We start from the raw sequence: 19911 nt of genomic DNA, 5'->3' as shown, positions 1-19911 counted from the left end.
TAGTTGTGATTATGCTTATTAGCAGGCCCAAGAATAGAGAGCGAAATTTAAGGAGAGTTGTGCAAGTGAGAGTAAATTGATCTTTAAATTTTGTGCTCTAGGTAGCTCACTTGACTCACCCTTTTCCCTGTCCTCATCTCCTCTCCTAGATTGGGAGCTTCTTGAGGGTAAGAACTTTGTCTTTTATTCCTATAATCCCTAGCACAGTGGCAGGTGCTCAGTAAATGTGGGAAGGAGGAAGGATGAGTTAGAGGTCCACTGCCTGGGCCTTCAAATCCAGACTCTGTCTCTTACTAGTATGGGAATTTGAACAAGTTCCTCTCTGTTCCTCAGTTTCCTTATCTGTTGAAAAGAAATAATAATAATATCTCCATTATAGAATTGTTTTTCCATGTTAAGGGAAATTATCTATTTCATCAAAATTTAAAATTGATTGACCTAAAATTCTTTACAGTATTCTGTTATGATTTAAAATTTTCTACTATATTTACCACTATGTCCCCTTTAAATTTTTTTGATATTGTTTATTTATGCCTTCTCTTTTTCTTGATTGAGCTTATCAAAAGTTTTTATTGATCTTCTATAGTATCTCTATTTCCTAATTTGTTAAAATTTGGCTTTGTGTTGTGATTTCTTCTTCCTACTCTCTTTTGGATCAGTCTGTTCTTTTTTCATTTCTTGAGTTGGATGCTTTTTTCCAGCTTTTGCTTTTTTTATATAAGCATTTAAATCCACACATTTACCTTTAAGTATCACATTATCTGCTTCCCACAGCTAATTTTAATTTCTAAATATCTTCATTTTTTTTTTTTTTTTTTTGGCGGTACGCGGGCCTCTCACTGTTGTGGCCTCTCCCGTTGCGGAGCACAGGCTCCGGACGCGCAGGCTCAGCGGCCGTGGCTCATGGGCCCAGCCGCTCTGCGGCATGTTGGGATCTTCCCAGACCAGGGCACGAACCCGTGTCCCCTGCATCGGCAGGCGGACTCTCAACCACTGCGCCACCAGGGAAGCCCTAAATATCTTCATTTTGATTTAATTTTTGTCCCATGAGTCTAGAAGCATTTCCAAATGCATGGGACCCTTGTTATCTTTTTGTTGTTAAGTTCTATTTTGATTAAAGAAAGTGGTTTATTGATTTTCAAAAATATCTGATGAGATGTACTCTTCTATCTAGTATGTGATCAGTTTTTTAGATGTTCCATAGGTGCTTGAAAGGATAATCATTGGCTGCCTCATAGGGTATTGTGAAGATAAATATTAGATAATACCTATAAAGCCCTTGAAACAATACTTAGCACTTAGATCTGGAGAAGTAGTGGCTCCCATTGTTTTTTTTTTAAATTAAAAAAAAATTATTTATTTTTTGGCTGTGTTGGGTGTTCGTTGCTGTGCACGGGCTTTCTCTAGTTGCAGCGAGTGGGGGCTACTCTTCATTGCAGTGCACGGGCTTCTCATTGTGGTGGCTTCTTTTGTCGTGAAGCACAGGCTCTAGGCGCACGGGCTTCAGTAGTTGTGGTGTGGGGTCTCAGTAGTTGTGGCTTGCAGGCTCTAGAGCGCAGGCTCAGTAGTTGTGGCACACGGGCTTAGTTGCTCCACAGCATGTGGGATCTTCCCGGACCAGGGCTTGAACTCATGACCCCTGCATTGGCAGGCGGATTCTTAACCACTGTGCCACCAGGGAAGTCCCCCATTGTTGTTTTGTTGTTATTGTTGGTGGGTGACAGTCTTAGCTGTTGCTCTGTGTGTCACTAGGTGCCCTGGGAATTAGGGAAATTGAGCCCTTTCCTGCAAGTCAGTGCTCTACAATTAAGTATCTGCATTGGCTATAGGGTCGATTAATTTTTGACACACACAGAAAACACCACTCAGCTCATTATAGTAGAAACAGTTCAGAGTTTGAGTCAGACTGACATGCACTGGGGTCCCGGCATGGCCCCTCACTAGCTGTGTGACACTTCCCCTCCCCCAAACTCCTCTTTCCTTACTTGGGTATGATCTTGGACTTGCAGTGTTGCTCGGAAGATTAGGTTAAATGCGTTCAGCATAGGGCTGGATAAAAAGTAGACCTTTGAGGGCTTCCCTGGTGGTGCAGTGGTTGCGAATCTGCCTACCGATGCAGGGGACACGGGTTCGTGCCCCGGTCCGGGAAGATCCCACATGCTGCGGAGTGGCTGGGCCCGTGACCCATGGCTGCTGAGCCTTCGCGTCCGGAACCTGTGCTCTGCAACGGGAGAGGCCACAACAGTGAGAGGCCTGCGTACCGTAAAAAAAAAAAAAAAAAAAAAAAAAAAGAGAGAGAGAGAAAGTAGACCTTTGATAGTGTTGGTTTCTTTTCCTTTCCTTCTACTGAGCCTGCAAGGAGAGAGAGGAAGGGAAGTTAGAGCTGTAAGGTTACAGCTGTCTCCACTCTCCTTTCCAGGACTTCTCTCCTTAGAAAGCCTAATTTTCATCCATGCAAGGCTGCGCTTCTCTGATGCTCCTCCCTAGGGAGCAGCTTGAATCCAGCCTGACTGAGGGAGAGGGAAGAATAAGGGAAGAGGATGTTGACATATGCAAATCAGCACCCAGCCTCCTGCCAAATTAGTGTGACACCTGCTTGGGTAGAATTTTCCTTTTATCTCCTATCCGGAGCGGGCCAATTAATTTTTCAGGCTACCAGTTATCCCATAGATGACAGCTCCGCAGACCCTCAGTGAGAGCAGGGTCAACATCCTTGGCTGCCACACAAACTTGGGATTTTGCCTTTGCCCTTTCTAGGGTCCCCAGGTAGGCTGAACGTCTCAGGGACATCTCTGTCTTGCCCTCAGCTTTTGCTTCGCTTCCCTCAACACTGACTTTGACCTTTCCTACTTTCTCTCCTTTAAGCCTCAGTCCCAGTGTGCAAAATGGGTTGGTTGGTTTTCCTACTTTTGAATCCAAGGAAGAGGAGGCACGAAACACATGGAGGGCAGAGCTAAAGGGGGCAGAATAAGGGAAGCCTGGACAGGGGTGTTTCAAAAACAGTCTCAGACAGAGAATTTCCTGGCGGTCCAATGGTTGGGACTCTTTGCTTCCACTGCTCAGGGCACGGGTTCAATCCCTGGTTTGATTGGGGAATCCCTGGGGAACTGAGATTGCGCGGCCAAAAAAAAAAAAAAAGAAACCTCAGACAGAGATAGTCACTTTGCCTCCATTCTCGCCACTTCCTTTAGGTCCTTTGCCTCCTGTCATCCTGTCATTTCATCCCTCCCATTCTAATTCCCACACATAGCTCGGACAATGTTCATTTACTCTGCTCCTGCCTCGAGGCTACCAGAGAAAACCACAGAACTGTGCCCATTGGCTCCAGGGTCTGATTTCCAGTCGTAGTCAGGCCTCCAATGTCCCTTGGTTATCTTTTTTGTTTTTTAAAATATCTATCTATTTATTTATTTATTGGCTGCATTGGGTCTTTGTTGCTGTGCACAGGCTTTCTCTATTTGCAGTGAGCGGGGGCTACTCTTTGTTGTGGTGCGCAGGCTTCTCATTGTCATGGCTTCTCTTGTTGTGGAGCACTGGCTCTAGGTGCTCAGGCTTCAATAGTTGTGGCATGTGGGCTCAGTAGTTGTGACACATGGGCTTAGTTGCTCCGTGGCGTCTGAGATCTTCCTGGGCCAGGGCATGAACCTGTGTCCCTTGCATTGGCAGGCAGATTCTTAACCACTGCACCACCAGGGAAGCCCCCTTGGTTATCTTTGTAATCATCCCCAGCCCTTGATCTCTTTCATTCTTCTGCTATGGGTATTTGGGCTTGTTTCCAGTTTCAGCTGTTATGAATAAGGCTACTATGGATATTCTCATACACTTCTTTTTGTGGACATATATTTTTCTTTTTCCTGGGTAAATATTTAGGAGTGGAATTGTAGGTTATAGGGTAGGTGTATATGTGTATGTTTAACTTTATAAGAAAGTACCAACAGCTTTCCAAAATGGTGTACCAGTGGGGGCCCTTATTAAAAAGCAAGATCCCTGTGCTCTGTGCTGGACTTACTGAATCAGAATATTCCAGGAATAAAGGAGAGACAGCTGTATTTTTAGAAAGCTCCTTCTGTAATTTTAATGCAGCTAGTTCATTAATTGGCATTTGGAAACCCCTGGACAGCACTAAGAATCTTTACTTTCTTGTTTTTCATTCCCTCCTTGGTAAATGTAATTCTGGCTTCCATGTTCACCATGTGTCATGCTTGTAAATAATGAAATAGTTGACTAACAGTGATTTAAGAAGTAAGAACATTTATTTATCTCATATAACAAGAAATCCAGAGGTAAGTAGCTTCAGGTTTGGGTAATTTCACCACTCAGTAATACCATCAAGGGTCCAGGCTTTGGAGAGTTCCCTGGTGGTCCAGTGGTTAGGACTCGGTGCTTTCACTGCTGTGGCCCCGGGTTCAATGTCTGGTTGGGGAACTAAGATCACACACACATACACACAGACAGAAACACATACACAAAGATCCAGGCTTTTCTCATTTGCCTTCATCAGGGTGTTTGTTCCATTCTTGAGTTTGTCCCCCCCACAGTCCTAAGATGGCTGCCACAGCTCTGAACAGCATGAGCTCATATACAACTTTCAAGGCAGGAAAGGAAGGGGTTGAAGATATATATTGTATTGAAAAGGAAAATCTTTTCCATAAGCTTCTAGGCTTATTCCCAAGTCCCTTTGCCCAGAACTAGGTCACTTGTCTATCCTTGGGTTTAAAGGAGTGGGGGAAGGTATACTGAGAAATTATCCAGCCTCCCTTTTAGTGGGAGGCAGTCCTTGTAAGTAGGGAAGGAGGGTGGGAAAATAGCTTTGGGGCAAATAATTAACAGTATCTCCCACAAGACCTCACTACAACTGCTCTTTTGGTCACCTTAATTGCTAGATCCAATGACTTCTCTCCAGTTTTCCTTGTACTTGACCTCTCTGTGATGTTCTACATTGCTGGCTCCCTCTTTCTTGAAGCTCTTCTTTTGTTTTCTGCTACATCTCTCTACATCTCACTTCTCCTTGGACTCCTGTCCATTACCTTTCTCCTCTTTTTGGTTGGCATTACCCTGGGTTTTTAACCAGACCCTGTCTGGATACCTCTGAGCTTCTAAACCAAGCAATCCACCCTAACAATGTGACTAAGACCTAATGAGAGCTGTTTGTGGCCTACCCCTTGAATCTTTGTATTTGGCCATGGGCTTCCTTTCCCCCCTATAGTCGTGATTCTCCCTCTGCTACTATCTCTGGCTCTTCTCTCCATGACAGAGCTATTGCTCTTGATAAGGTTCTTTACTTAAGGACAGAATTTTTTTTTAAGTTATTTATAACTTCCCATAGGGTAGGTCCTGGAACTGAAGGGCCCATTGTTTTCAAACACTCCTGGGGTTTTCAAATAGAAGTTGAATTGCTCCACAAAATTAAGACATGATGTATTTGGAGTCCCAGAGTTTAAAAGATCAAGAAGAGAGAAACTAGAGTCAGTTGAGAGCTGGGTGATGGAAGAGTTGAGAAGGACCTTCAACTTATGGCTGCATAAGAGAATTTGGATAGACATGTCTAGACCTGATTTTTCAAGTGAAACCATGTAGGTTGTGACCCCTCTCTGTGACTGCACAAATTTTTATGTAAAACTTCTGAAGCTACCATGTAAGTGTTGTGACTTGATTTCAGACAGACATCAGTGAGGGGGCCAAGGTTTATGAGGCTGGCATTGTGGACAGCGCCACATCTGAGTCACATCCAGACTATTGAAGTCTCTCTCTGATCTCTTAGCCTCTGACCTGCAACTGCTTCCAGCCCACCCTCCATGTAGCTGTCAGAAAGATCTAAGACACAAACCTAGGTCATTTTCTTGTGGGATCTTACCCTGACCACGGATTGAACCCTGTGCCCTGTGTAGTGGGAGCACAGTCTTAACCACTGGACCGCCAGGGAAGTCCGCTTTAATCTTTTTTAAAACTTATTTTTCTTTAATTATTTGGCTGCACTGGGTCTTAATTGCGGCTCGAGGGATCTTCGTTGCTGCTTGCGGGATCTTTAGTGGTGTGTGGAATTTTTAGTTGCAGCATGCGAACTCTTAGTTGCGGCATGTGGGATCTAGTTCCCAGACCAGGGAGCGAACTGGGACCCCTGCATTGGGAGCGTGGAGTCTTAGGCCCTGGACTACCAGGGAAGTCCCCTGCTTAAATCGTTTAATGACTCTCTAGTTAGTGTTTTTCAAACCTGGGGCTCATGGATCACTGTGGATGTATTCTCAGGGGTCTTCAGTACCCTTTAAGAAATGTATTATTTGGGACTTCCCTGGTGGTCCAGTGATTGAGAATCCGCCTTCCAATGCAGGGGACGTGGGTTCAATCCCTGGTCAGCGAACTAAGATCCCACGTGCCACGGGCAGCTAAGCCCACGTGCTCTGAAGCTTTCACGCCACAACTAGAGAGCCAGCATGCCACAACTACTGAGCCCTGTGCTGCAATAAACAGTCCCGCATGCCGCAACGAAGATCCCGCATGCCACAACTGAGACCTGATGCAGCCAAATAAATGAATAAATATTAAAAAAAGAAATGTATTATTTAATTTCGGGATTAATTTTTTTAAATGTAAGCATAGTCTGTAATACCCAGATGACTACCTTATAGCCAAACACTTTGAGATTTTAGTGTTGGTTTGCACTTGTATTTATTGATTGGGTTGGTGAGAAGTGATCTTCTGAAATGACAGCATTTAATTTTTTTTAAATTTAATTAATTAATTAATTTGTCTGCGTTGGGTCTTCATTGCTGTGCGCGGGCTTTCTCTAGTTGTGGCGAGTGGGGGCTACTCTTCATTGCAGTGCGTGGACTTCTCGTTGCAGTGGCTTCTCTTGTTGCGGAGCATGGGCTCTAGGTGTGTGGGCTTCAGTAGTTGTGGCACACAGGCTCAGTAGTTGTGGCTCATGGGCTCTAGAGCGCAGGCTCAGTAGTTGTGGCGCATGGGCTTAGTTGCTCTACAGCATGTGGGATCTTTCTGGACCAGGGCTCAAATCCATGTCCCCTGCATTGGCAGGCAGATTCTTAACCACTACGCCACCAGGGAATTCCCCAGCATTTAATTTTTAATGCTGTAATTATTTTTATCTCATTGTTCAAAGATATATCCTCAGCACCCAGAACAGTGTCTGGCACATTGTAGGTGTTCAGTAAAGATTTGTTGAATAAATGAATGAAGGAAACATCTCAAACTGGTTTCTGATATCCTTGGGGATTTGCTACAGTTTGAGATCTCCTTAGCATGGCATGTGAGGCTCTTCACAATCAAGCTAGGAATACTCGACTGGTAATTTTACCAGACGGTCTGGGCAGGATGTGGAGGCGTAGTCCTTTTTAGAAAATAAAAAAGCAAAAGTATAAAGGATTTATGTACATTCTGACAGGACAGACATGATATGCAAATTACTTGCAAATATAATGCAGATGGCATGCAACTCCTCATGCAAATGAGTGTCCTGTCTTTGGAAACAACTGCTGGAGCATTCACTAATTTGTCTGTGATACTGGCAGTAAATCTTTTAAGGGTTTAGGATGCAAGTTGCTTTGGTGGGGATGTGTGTGTACTGGGGAGGAGGAGGTGGTGGGAGGAAGTCTCTTAAATGTCAGTGTGGTGCTGTAAGCCTGAAGCTTAGTATGAAGCTTAATACAGTATGCAGCTTAATATGAAGTTATTCCTCCATGATATTCCAAAGACTGGCTTTTTGGATTCGGCAGAGGGTGTGGGGGCAATGAAATGCAACTCCTTGTACCCTTTCAACTCTTTGGCAACCTCACATCTTCTGTCCCACCCATCTCACACTGCCCAAGCTCTGGTCTACTGGAGCAGAGAGTCAGAAATCCCTGGCCTCAGGTTCTCACCATGAGGACTGCAGAAGAGCCTATGATAAGAGCTCTTGTAAATCATGTCTGAGGGAGGTTAATGTGGTGGGAGGATGTGGTGTTCTGCATTTCCTAATCTCATGACAAGAAAAATTTAGCTGAATTTCTGCTAGACCTATTTGAAAAAGATGGTTGGTTACAAGAAGCATGGGGGCTTTCTGAGAAATATTGCTGCTTAATTTCAATGCCAATGATGCAGTATCTCACTAAGCTGGAAGCTTACTTGGAAATCTAAAGGAAAAAAATGTCAACTGTGATTTTTTTCATTATAAAACCTGTTCTTCCCTGTTCCTGATGTAAAAGGAAATTTTTGGTTACACAGACTCTTCTACAATGATTATAACAATGTTGGGCAAATGAAATAGAAGAGCCTCTAGTAGATACACTTTGAAGTAACTCAAAATCTGTTTTTTCTCTGACACTTTGCTTTGCAATCAGAACTGGGTTCAAATTCCCACCTCCCGGATACACAAACTTGGCAACTTACTCAACTTTTCTGAGGCTCAGTTTCCTCATCTGTAAAATAGGAATAATAGTAGAAACCTCATGAAGTTGCTAGCAGGGTTAAATGAGATAACGCAGGTACTTAGCACAGTGCCTGGGTCATAGTAAGCATTCAGTAAAGTAGTTATTTGCAGTGGTCATCTGTGGATTTGCTGCCTCGAGTCCATTCACCCTGCATCTGCTATCTGTTCCACATTTCCTTCTGGTGAAACATCATTCTCTCCTCAGTCCGTGTTGTTCTAGTGAAACTGACTCCACCCTCAGCACCAGGAGTAGAGCCTGTGACTTAGGTTTAAACCAATCAGATGATTCCATCCTCCAGGCCACAGTGATTGATTAAAAAATGGGGCCATACATGGAGTTACCATATGATCCAGCAATTCTACTCCTAGGTGTATACCCAAGGGAATTTAAAACAGGTCTTCAAATAAAAATTTGTATAGGAATGTTCATAGCAGCATTATTTATAACAATGAAAAATGGAAACAACCCAAATGTCCATAATGTGATGAGTGGATAAATAAAATGTTGGTATATTCATACAAGGGTAATATTATTCAGCCATAAAAAGGAATGAAGTACTAATTCATGCTACAACATGGATGAAACTTGAAAACATTGTGCTAAGTGAAAGAAGACAGGCCATATGTTATATGATTCCATTTATATGAAATACGCAGAATAGGCAAAGCTACAGGGACGGAAAGTACACTAGTGACTGCCAGGGATTGGAGGAAGGGAGAATGGGGATGATTGCTAATGGGTCTGGGGTTTCTCTTTGAGGTGCTGAAAATGTTTTGGAATTAGATAGTGGTGATAATTGTACAACATTGTGAGTACGCTAAAAACTACTGAATTTCATACTTTAAAAGGATGAATTTTTAGTAACTGAATTATGTCAATTAAAAAAAACTAAACTTGGGACTTCCCTGGTGGTCCAGTGGCTAAGACTATGCCCTTCCACTGCTGGGAGTGCAGGTTCCATCCCTGGTTGGGGAAGTTCCTCATGCCGTGTGGTGCAGCCAAAACACTGCCCCCCCAAAACAAAAAACACTAAACTTAAAAAATAAGGGCACATGACTCAAGCAGGCCAATGCGAGCCAATAAGACTCAATCCAATTATTTAGAGCTATAAGGGTAGCAAACTAGTTTCCCTCTTGCCGGTCTCCAACTTGAGAGAATACAGGGTCTGAACGTGCTGACCTGTCTTGCTTTGTGTAGAGCCTGAGACTGAATTATCCCACCCAGGTGATAGGAGATCCAAGCCATGGAAAGATCAAGACCTGGTTATACATTGGAGTTTGTCTGTGACCTTCCTGGTTTTAGGACTGAAAGTCCTGTGTCCCATGTTGGTCACCCTAGTTGGAACTCTAAACCTACCTCTGCTTGACACTCAGGACTCTGCCTGTAGACTCTCCACGTACGTGAGTCAATAAATTCCCTTTTTGTTTTAGCAAGTGTCATGGGTTGGGTTTTCCAGAGGCAGGAACTGAGACTGGGTTCAGGGTTCCAGATGTTCATAGGGAACAATACCTATGAAAGGAAGGAGGCAGAAGAAGATTGGGTGGAGGAAGAAGTCCTTTGCCAATCCAAGAGAGAGCTCTGGAACTAGTATTGCCCTTCAGAGAGTCCCACACTGAACCAAAATGGTGGGCCCACTATATGCTTCTTTGTTTCTTTTCACCTGCAAACTTATAGTCATCCTTCAAGTCTCAGTCTAAATGTTACCTTTTGGGGGAGTCCTTTCCTGGAGCCATCAGTGTTGTTAAAGTCCCATGGCATTTAGAGCATATGTAGCAATCTGATTAACTAGTAATTGTTTTTTAGTTTTATGTTGTCTTCCTCGCAGTCTTCTAGCTTCATGAAGGAAGGGACTGTTCTGGCTAGCTATTTCTAGGTAACAAACTACCCCAAACCTTAGTGGCCTAAAGCAGAGGTTGGCATAGTAGGACCCATGTGCCAGATCCAGCCTACCACCTGTTTTTTTGGTTGTTGTTGTTTTTAAATTAATTAATTAATTATTTAATTTTTGGCTGCACTGGGTCTTCGTTGCTGCGTGGGCTTTCTCTAGTTGCGGCGAGTGGGGGCTACTCTTTGTTGCGGTGCGCAGGCTTCTCATTGCGGTGGCTTCCCTTGTTGCGGAGCACGGGCTCTAGGCACGTGGGCTTCAGTAGTTGTGGCACATGGGCTTCGGTAGTTGCGGCTCACAGGCTCTAGAGTGCAGGCTCAGTAGTTGTGGTGCACAACTACCGAGTTGTGGGCTTAGTTGCTTTGCGGCATGTGGGATCATCCCGGACCAGGGCTCGAACCTGTGTCCTCTGCATGGGCAGGTGGATTCTTAACCACTGCACCACACCTGTTTTTATATAACTGAAAAACTAAGAACTTTTTTTCACATTTTTAAGGGGTTGTAAAAGAAACCCCCTAAACAAGAACAATATGTGACAGAGTTGGTACGTGGCCCACAAAGCCTAAAGTATTTACTATCTGGCCCTTTATAGAAGAGGTTTGCCAAAACAACCATTCTGTTACATCTCATGATTTTGTGCAACAGGACTTCAGGAAGGGTTTGGTTGGATGATTCTTCTGCTCTATGTGATATTGACTGGCACCGCTCATCGGCACTCAGCTAGAAATTGGTCTGGTCTAGAGGGTCCAAGAAGGCTTCACTCACATGTCTGGTACCTTGGCAAGTCAGCTGGAAGCCTGGGCTCAGCTGGGCCCCTTTCCATACTGTCCCTCCCTCAGAGTGATTGGACTTATGAAAGAGTGGCTCAGGTATCCAAAAAACCAAAATGGAAACTCTGAAAGATGGGGCTTATAATTGAAGAGTGTCACTTCTTCTGTACTCCATTGGTCAAAGCAGTCACAGGCCAACCCAGATTCAAAGGGAGGGGAAATGTAACCCACCTCTGAATGACAGGAGTGCAAAAAAGTTGAGGCTTTCTTTAATTTACTTGAGGACTAAGTCAGCTCACTCATCATATATTGCCAGCTCTTAGCATACCACCTGGCTTATGAACTCAATAAATTTGTTAACTAATGGATATACTCTGGTAGATAAAAGCTGACCTATTTGTAATATGAAAATATTAGATTTACAGCTAGATCAAAGCTGAGGTCTAACTGGACTCTCAGAAGCACTCCATTCCACATGTTCCATGGGTCATCTCTACCATGCCGCATCTCTCAGAGTATTTGAACTTCAGTTTCCTTTTTGGTTAATGAGGGACAATGTATCCTGCATCTCACAGGATTCCTATGAGAATTAAATGGTATAATGAATGCAAGAAAGTGATATAAACTGTAAAGTTCTGTTTAACATTAGGTTGTCATTATTATCATTGTTCCCCAGGATGAGGAGTGGACAAGGCCAGAGCCCCTAGATCCCCAGCCCTGGAGAAGGACCCCTTAACCTTACCCCACTCTTCAGCTCTTACCCCTGCCAGTTCCTGAGGAACACACATTGGGAGGGTTCCCATGGCTGTGCAGTCCAATTCTAGCCAGGGAAGATTTATTTCCCCACAGTGGCTCTAATGATGGTTCGATGGGTCTCATAATTCCATAATGATCTTGGTGCCAATGCCTCCCATCCTGGGCGTCTCTGCAGAGGCTGTGGGGAAATGGGAAGCCACACTAGGTAAACAAATAAGAATGATTAGTTGCATGTGACCAGCCCCTTGACACCTGAGCTGGCCTGTTGTGTGCTCCAACATATGGACTAATAAAGACACTGCTGAGAAAAACCACATTCAACTTGTCACTCTAACCCAGCTCAGAAAATGCAGTATTCTTTTCCCCAGAAGAACCCCCTTGAAACCCTCTGTCCCAGAGACACTGCCATACCTTTCGTTTTTTTGTGTCTCATTTTTGACTGGAAGGAGGATTTGTCTGCCTTAGTAATACCTCTTCCAACCTTTCTGCAAAAGCTCCTATAGAGTCTGGGCAGGATGTATAATATGTATGTACGTCTGAGAGTGGGATAATTATTTAGAATATAAGTAGGGATATAAAGCCAGATCCCCTGTGTGAGTCTATAAGTACCCACATGTGTATATGTGTGTGATTTAACTTTGCCCAGCTTCTAGCACAACATTTGTGTAGCCAACAGGCATGGAAAAGAATAGTAATAGCTAAGAACTATTCAGCACTTACTGTGCCAGGCACCGGGCTGAATGCTTTATATATATTATCCCATTTAATCTCCATAACAATTACTGAGGTGAGTACTAATATTATCTCCTTTTTACAAATAAGGAAACACACCTCTAACATTGCTTAAAGTTAAAGCAACTTGCTTAGTTAGTGAGGGGCAGTCAGGACTTAAAACGTCTGTCCAATTTCAAAGCCTGTTCGTACACTGCTCTACAACCCCAATTCTGGGCTCTCTGCTGACAACGATATTGGATTTGATGATCCAACGTCCTGTGACGTGCCACATGGCAAGCCTTATTCTCCACATGTGATCTCCCAAAGCTTTGGTGCTTGGGGACCTTTATTAGGGACAATGTCAGAGGAGAGAAGGGTTCAACCAGTAGAGTACGGCAGAAATAATGCTACGTGACTTCTGAGGCTAGATCGTAAAAATACCATGCACCTTAATGCTTGGTTCTCTTGGGATGCTCATTTTTGGAAACCAGCCACTAAGTTGTGAGGAGGCCAAGCAGATCCTGGGAGAGGCCACTTGTCAGTGTCTTGGCTGACAGCCCCAGCTGAGGTCCCAACTGACAGCCAGCGGCAACTGCCAGCCATGTGAGTGAGAACCATGCCTTAGTTGAGCCACGCCAGTGGACAGTGCATAGAGCAGAGTCTATTCTTCCCTGCCAAACCCTGCCCAAATTGCTAAATAAATGACTGTGGATGCTTTGTTATGTGGCTGTAGCTGTCTGCTCTGTGTGTGTGTTCCTGTGATTCAGTGCCTTTGTGGGTGCCCATAGGCAGTACATTTGTGTCAAATGTCTGTGTACATGAGTAGGTGTGTGGTTGAAGGTGTTTCTGGAGACAGAATCATGGCTCTTGGGGTTTAGCTTTGGCCTCAGTGGGAGCTGTTTGGTGAGAACCCTTTGAATTTTTTTTTTTTTTTCGGTATGCGGGCCTGTCACTGTTGTGGCCTCTCCCGTTGCAGAGCACAGGCTCCGGACGCGCAGGCTCAGCGGCCATGGCTCACGGGCCCAGCCGCTCCACGGCATGTGGGATCTTCCCGGACCGGGGCACGAACCTGTGTCCCCGGCATCGGCAGGCGGACGCTCAACCACTGCGCCACCAGGGAAGCTCCTCCCCTCAGCTTCTTGCTCTCAGCTTCTTGCTTCTTCCATGTTGGCAGCTCGATTTAGCTTTTCTGGGAACGCAGAGAGCTCTCTCTAGCTTCACAGTCCTGCCCTTGCACTGACTCTCAGCCTCTCAGGACCTCTAAAGCACTGTTTCTAACAGAGCTTTTAGCGGTGATGGAAATGTTTCATAATCTGCACTGTGCAATATGGTAGACATTAGCCACATGTGGCTCTTGAGCACTTGAAATGTGACTGGTGTGACTAAGGAACTGAGCCTAAAATTTTATTTAATTTTAATTAATTTAAATCTAAATACTGCATGTGGCTATTGGCTACTGTGCTGGACAGCACAGCTCTGAAGAGTTCAGAGAGAAGAGTTTTTCTTTTATTTGTAAAATGGGGATAAAAATTGGCCCCATCTGCCTCATAGGGCTGTCTGAAGCAAACAAGATGATGAATGTGAAAAAGTTTTATTCACATAAGGGATCTGGAAAGATAGACAGAAGTGTGAACTTATAGCTCTTTGTTAAAATTTCTGTTTTATGGCCCTTGCTGGACTGTGTTGATTTGATCTGTTTACATTTCTGTGTCTCTCATCTGACTCTGAGCTCTTTAAGGGTAAGAACAGGTGGGATAGTATCAGAGATGTATCCTCACCGCATGTAGCACAGTACTCATGTTCAAGTAAATAAAATGTCTGGAGTTCAGAAGTGATTCCTGGCAGCAGGATTTAAAGTGTACGGTGAGGGACTTCCCTGGTGGCGCAGTGGTTAAGACTCTCCATGCTCCCAATGCAGGGGGCCCGGGTTCGATCCCTGGCCAGGGAACTAGATCCCACATGCACGTCGCAACTAAGAGTTTGTATGCCACAGCTAAGGAGCCTACCTGCTGCAACTAAGACCTGCTGCAACCAAATAAATTAAATAAATAAAAAAAAATAAAGTGTATGGTGAGAGCTTGGATTGGGGGGTACACACAGAGGAGGGGGCAGGACAATGGGGTGGTGAGACAGAGAGCTAGGGCTCCGGCTCCCCACACTCAACATTCTAGGGCCATCCAGAGAGAGCAGGGAGCCAATTCCTGATGTCAGGAATGCTTTCACACAACTGGGTATCAGGCTTGTCGGAGATTAATTGGGAAAGTTTGATCAGAGGAGAAATGATCTATTTACACATTTTGCTTGTTGAGGTAGGCCAGATCGATCATATAAATCTCTGCCTAGCCAGGGCTCTGGGGGTGGGTGCTGCTGTGGTTTCCTTTAATTGATGGTGGCAAGGTTGAAGGTGGTTCCCCAGGCTTTTTACCTTTCCAAGGTTTTGCTCTTCTGGGGAGTGAAAGAGGGAACTTGGAAGCTCTCCAACAGAGTTGTAAGGGACAGAAGCCTTTTTAGTTGTTGTTCACTTATTGAAAAGGAAATTTAAAACTTATTTCCGCTCAATTCCAAGAGTAATACAGGGAAACAGAGAAGAGACCAACGTAATCCCACCACCCAATCTGATCCTTGGATTTCAAACTTTCCACCTTTACAGTGGTCCTTCTTGTTTGGGGGCCACAAGAGTAGAGGCAATCTGCTTAGGCCCAGCCCTGCACTCTGATTTTAGCAGCTCAATAGGCTTGAGCTTGGAGCTAGTTCCCCTGGGAAGGGGTTCTCAGTCAGGGCTTTTAGAGGTTTGGGGATTGGGGGGACACAGAATTTTCCTTCTGCACATATTTGAGCTGGTTAGATCTGTCCCAAGAAGGAAGCCAGGCTCCTGTGAGTGTTGGCAGCTCTGTGTCCAGCTGGACTCTTCTCTTGGCTCATGCGTTTAAGTACGAATTCTGAGATTTGAGTTATTCTATTTTTAAGCATCTTACTCTTGTAGTACTTTATTAATATCTTTTTTATAACTTGTGTCAGGCTCAGTTGTAATTTATATGTTCACTATGCAATGTACCACTGATGCAGTAAATACTTGTTGAACATTTATTATCTGTCCTCATGGTACTAGGCAGTGACACAAACTAGAATTATTCCTGGGCCCAGCTATTCTCACCAGCCTTCTGGGTGTTCCATGGGAAAAGTGAGCTGTTCCCTGTCCTTTCCCACCCAGTCCCAGGGAAGTATCTTATGTAGGTTTTTCTAATAAAGTGGCACTACTCACTGAAGCCTAGGGGCTTGTTCTCTCTTCCCAGGCTACTAACCAAAGTTTGTTCATGGCTGTGAAGTCAATCATCCATCTGCTTGAAGTAAACATAATCAAGAAAGTAGATTAACTGCTAGAAGCTCACATAATACATGGAAAAGGGAAAGGAACTAAACAGATAGGTTGATTGTTTGCTCTTATTGTTTAGATTGTCCTTTCTCTGACTTAAATTCCCAGTTATAGCACTTTCAGACTGTATGAACTTGTATAAGTCTTTCAACCCCTTTGAGCCACAGCTTCCCCATCTATAAAAAGGGGGTGACAGCTCTGATCTTAAGAAGTTATGAGGGGCTTCCCTGGTGGCGCAGTGGTTAAGAATCCGCCTGCCGATGCAGGGGACACGGGTTCGAGCCCTGGTCCAGGAAGATCCCACATGCCGCAGAGCAACTAAGCCCGTGCGCCACAACAACTGAGCCTGCGCCCTAGAGCCCGTGAGCCACAACTACTGAAGGCCGCACGCCTAAAGTACATGCTCCACAATGAGAGAAGCCATCGCAACGAGAAGCCTGTGCACTGCAACGAAGAGTAGCCCCCACTCGCCACAACTAGAGAAAGCCCACATTCAGCAACAAAGATCCAACGCAGCCAAAAAAAAAAAAAAAAAGTTATAAGAAGTAAATATAATGTATACACAACACCTGGCATATATAAATAAGATATTCAGTGGTAGAACGGAATTACAGCTGATGGTGACTTTCATTTTTAAAATAATTAGTCGTTTTCAATTCACACATTACATAAGTATATAAAGTAGGTGACTTGCTGGTGCCCTATTCTGCATAAATTTTCTAAGGACTGTTTATTGCTTCACACTTCTTACTGCTTTATCCCAACTGAGTCACACCAGTTTGATTTTTCACTCCCTACCACCTCTGGTTTCTTTTTGGCCACACTGTGCGGCTTGTGGGAATCTTAGTTCTTCAACCAGGAATCGAACCCACGTACCCTGCAGTGGAAGCCCGGAGTCTTAACCGCTGGACCACTAGGGCAGTCCCACCTCTGACTTTTTTCTGATGATCCTTCCGCTAGAAAGAAGTTAAGCTCTGGTTTAGGAGCAAAACTAGGCCCGCGGGTACCTCACGCTGGCGGAGGTATACTGGGGTAAATAAGTTCCAGGAGGTTTGCTCAGATAGACGCTAGGGGGCGGGACTTAACAGAAGCCGGGAGGGGTGGGGCTGACAACTCCGAGTGCGGGAAAGGGAGTGAGGCGGCCGTAAGCTGTCCGGAAGACGACAGTTGGGCGTGGAGGCGAGTGACATAATAGCCGCGCGCTCACGGCTTCTGACGGTGGCCGCTGCGTCTGCGTACAGGGAGCTGGTTGCCGCTGCGGCCGCCTGGAATTGTGGGGGTTGTGTCTGCCCCTCGGCTGCCGGGCGGGAAGCCGAAGGTAGGGGCGGTGAGGGCTGCCCGGCCCTGGGCCTGGGCTTGGGGCTTCTCCTGTCAGAGGCCCCGGCGCCTTCCCAGTACTGTTGTGGGGTCCCTACATATCGCCCCCCCCCCCCAGTGTCTGCGAAGCGGGACGTACAAGGGGGCTCTGGGCTCCTCACTGGTTTCCTCAGACCTGGCCTCTCAGCCCAAGGCTGCCTTCCCTACTTTTCCCTCTCAAAACGTCTCCCGTAACTCTGTTTAAAGGCCAGGAGATGAGGCAGTGGGCCTCCGAGACGGGCTTTTGGCTTCGCATCTGTTTTAGTTCCCTTCCCTGTTCCCTTTTCCCGGCCTCAGTTTCTGCATTTGTCCAGCTGCTCCAGTGTTGACATTCTGGTGTCTCTTCACCATGTGGAATTGAGCCCTGCCCGCGTCGTATTTCCACTCCTGTCTTGTGTTATCCTTTGCCCTGGTAGATGAAATACTTGCCTTTAAAGTAGGGGTTAGAGACTTGGGTGTGTTTCAGATCACCCAGAAGGTTGTGCATATCCCTGGATTTTACTTACAGGAATTTCGGGTAAAGTGGGGCATGGGCACCTGCAATCCTTCCCAGGTGGTTCTGATTTAGGTGGTCCGGAAATCCTCGCTTTGAAATTCTCTGCCAAAGAAGGCAGGAGAAAATCATTTGAAATATGAGCCCCATGTGGGAAAAACAAGGAGTCAGGAAATGCCCAACACCTAAGAGGCCAGTGGGGGTTTCCTTTGCACTAGAGGAGCTAGAGGGCTGTTTGATGCCTTAAAAAATAATAATTTAAAAAATATGATTCATATGTAAGATCAATTTTCTGATACTTTTAAATGCTTGGCCTCGATTCAAGTCCAGCTGGCTTTCTGGCCTAAATAAAACAAAACAAAAAGGCAAACTGCTTTGGGGGATTGAGGGGGTTAGATTAAACCCAGACTAGGTAGGCAGGTAAGGAATGAATCCTCCATGTTTGCTAAGAGAAGAAATTGATTTTTATAAACACAGTGTTTGTTTTGACAGTGTGAAAGATGTGTTTTGTATCTGTGTGTGTTTTTAGCTCCCAACCTACCCAAGCTCTTTTCTTTTATGGTAAAACTAGCCAGATTTGGAGATTGGATAGGATTTTGATGGGAGTCAGGACATGAGGATATTAGGATTGATGTTTGTTCAAAATGGATCAGGACTTGGTCTGTGGCTTCAGTTGAGAACATGGACCTTGGGTTTTAAAGGTGTTGCCACACCAGATTTATTTTTACCTTTCTTTTGGGTGTTTGGTGAATTTTATCAGCTAATTAATACATGTGCTGTTCTGATGAAATTGGCAACAGAGAAGACTTATTGCTCCCATTTTACAGACGATGGGAATGGGGAGTATGTTAGTGGGGATGCGGTAGCTCAGGAATGAGAAATTGCCTTGTCCTCTGATTCCTGCTTTCTTCACCTTTCCTGCTGTCTTTGAATACGAGCTATTCTCTGCAGAGGCCAATTTTGAGCCCTGGTGTGTTTCATTGACAGGAGAAAAGGATAATGAAGTGAAACTGAAAGTTAAAAAAAAGGGTTTGAAATGAACATGCCAGAACTTAATTCTCACTGAGTCTTGTTCTCCTTTAGAATGGTATGTGTAGGTGCAAGTGGACGGGGTTGTGGGTGGCATCACTTAAGTGATATGGCCTTTGTTTTTTGTTTTTGTTTTTTTTGGCCGCACCACCTGGCATATGGGATTTTAGTTTCCTGACCAGGGATCGAACCTGTGTCCCCTGCATTGGAAGTGGAGTCTTAAACACTGGACTGCCAGGGAATTCCCATATAAAAAAAAATTTTTTTTTGATATGGCCTTTGTACAAAGTAGTTTTGAAAATCCAACTCTGACAGAGACATTTTTGAACCATATGAGAGATCAGTTTCATTAATACATGATACCATACTTTTTTTTTTTTAAAACCCCAAATGGCATGGGTAAGCAGTCTTGTCCCTTGACTTCAGATGAATTAACAGTTCATTTGAAGTGGACCTAGTGGTGAACATGAGTTTTTTTTTTTTGGCCACACGGCGTGGCTTGTGGGCTCTTAGTTCCCCTACCAGGGATTGCACCCGGGCCCTCGGCAGTGAAAAGGCAGAGTCCTAACCACTGGACTGCCAGGGAATTCCCTGAACATGAGTTTTTTAAAAAATTTATTTATTTATTTATTTTTGGCTGCGTTGGGTCTTCGTTGCTGCGCGCCGGCTTTCTCTAGTTGCAGCGAGCGGGGGCTACTCTTCGTTGCAGTGTGCGGGCTTCTCACTGTGGTGGTGGCTTCTCGTTGTGGAGCACGGGCTCTAGGCGCGCGGGCTTCAGTAGTTATGGCGCACAGGCTCAGTAATTGTGGTGTGTGGGCTCTAGAGCGCAGGCTCAGTAGTTGTGGTGCACGGGCTTAGTTGCTCCATGGCATGTGGGATCTTCTCGAACTGGGGCTCGAACCCGTGTCCCCTGCATTGGCAGGTGGATTCTTAACCACTGCGCCACCAGGCAAGCCCCTGAACATGAGTTTTGATTCTGAATCTATTTCTTATTAGCCATATGACCTTGGACAGGTTATTTCACCTCGTAGGGTTGGTTTTTCCAATGGATAAAAATGGGAATAATATTTTAAAGAGTGGTTAAATGAGGTAGTAATATGAAAGCTCTTGGG

The 19911-nt window shown here is 44.9% G+C and overlaps 1 protein-coding gene across 2 annotated transcripts in view; it reads left to right on the top strand.

Moving 5' to 3' along the window:
• The window catches only part of SIL1 (SIL1 nucleotide exchange factor), a 290298-nt gene that overhangs the window by 30673 nt on the left and 239714 nt on the right, over positions 1-19911 (top strand). Inside the window, exon 1 of one of the 2 annotated variants that reach the window (XM_029216283.1) lies at positions 17099-17239. The exons of the other annotated variant lie outside the window; for it this stretch is intronic. The gene's annotated coding sequence lies outside the window, so the exon portion shown is untranslated. Of the gene's footprint in view, positions 1-17098; positions 17240-19911 lie in introns of those variants that run through there. 2 annotated transcript variants of the gene reach the window in all.

This window comes from Monodon monoceros, unplaced genomic scaffold, assembly GCF_005190385.1.
Source record: "Monodon monoceros isolate NGI ecotype Baffin Bay Population unplaced genomic scaffold, NGI_Narwhal_1 Super_Scaffold_12, whole genome shotgun sequence".
Lineage (NCBI taxonomy): Eukaryota > Metazoa > Chordata > Mammalia > Artiodactyla > Monodontidae > Monodon > Monodon monoceros.
The sequence above is the reverse complement of the archived record's forward strand: the minus strand, read 5'-3'. Positions and strand labels throughout refer to the sequence as shown.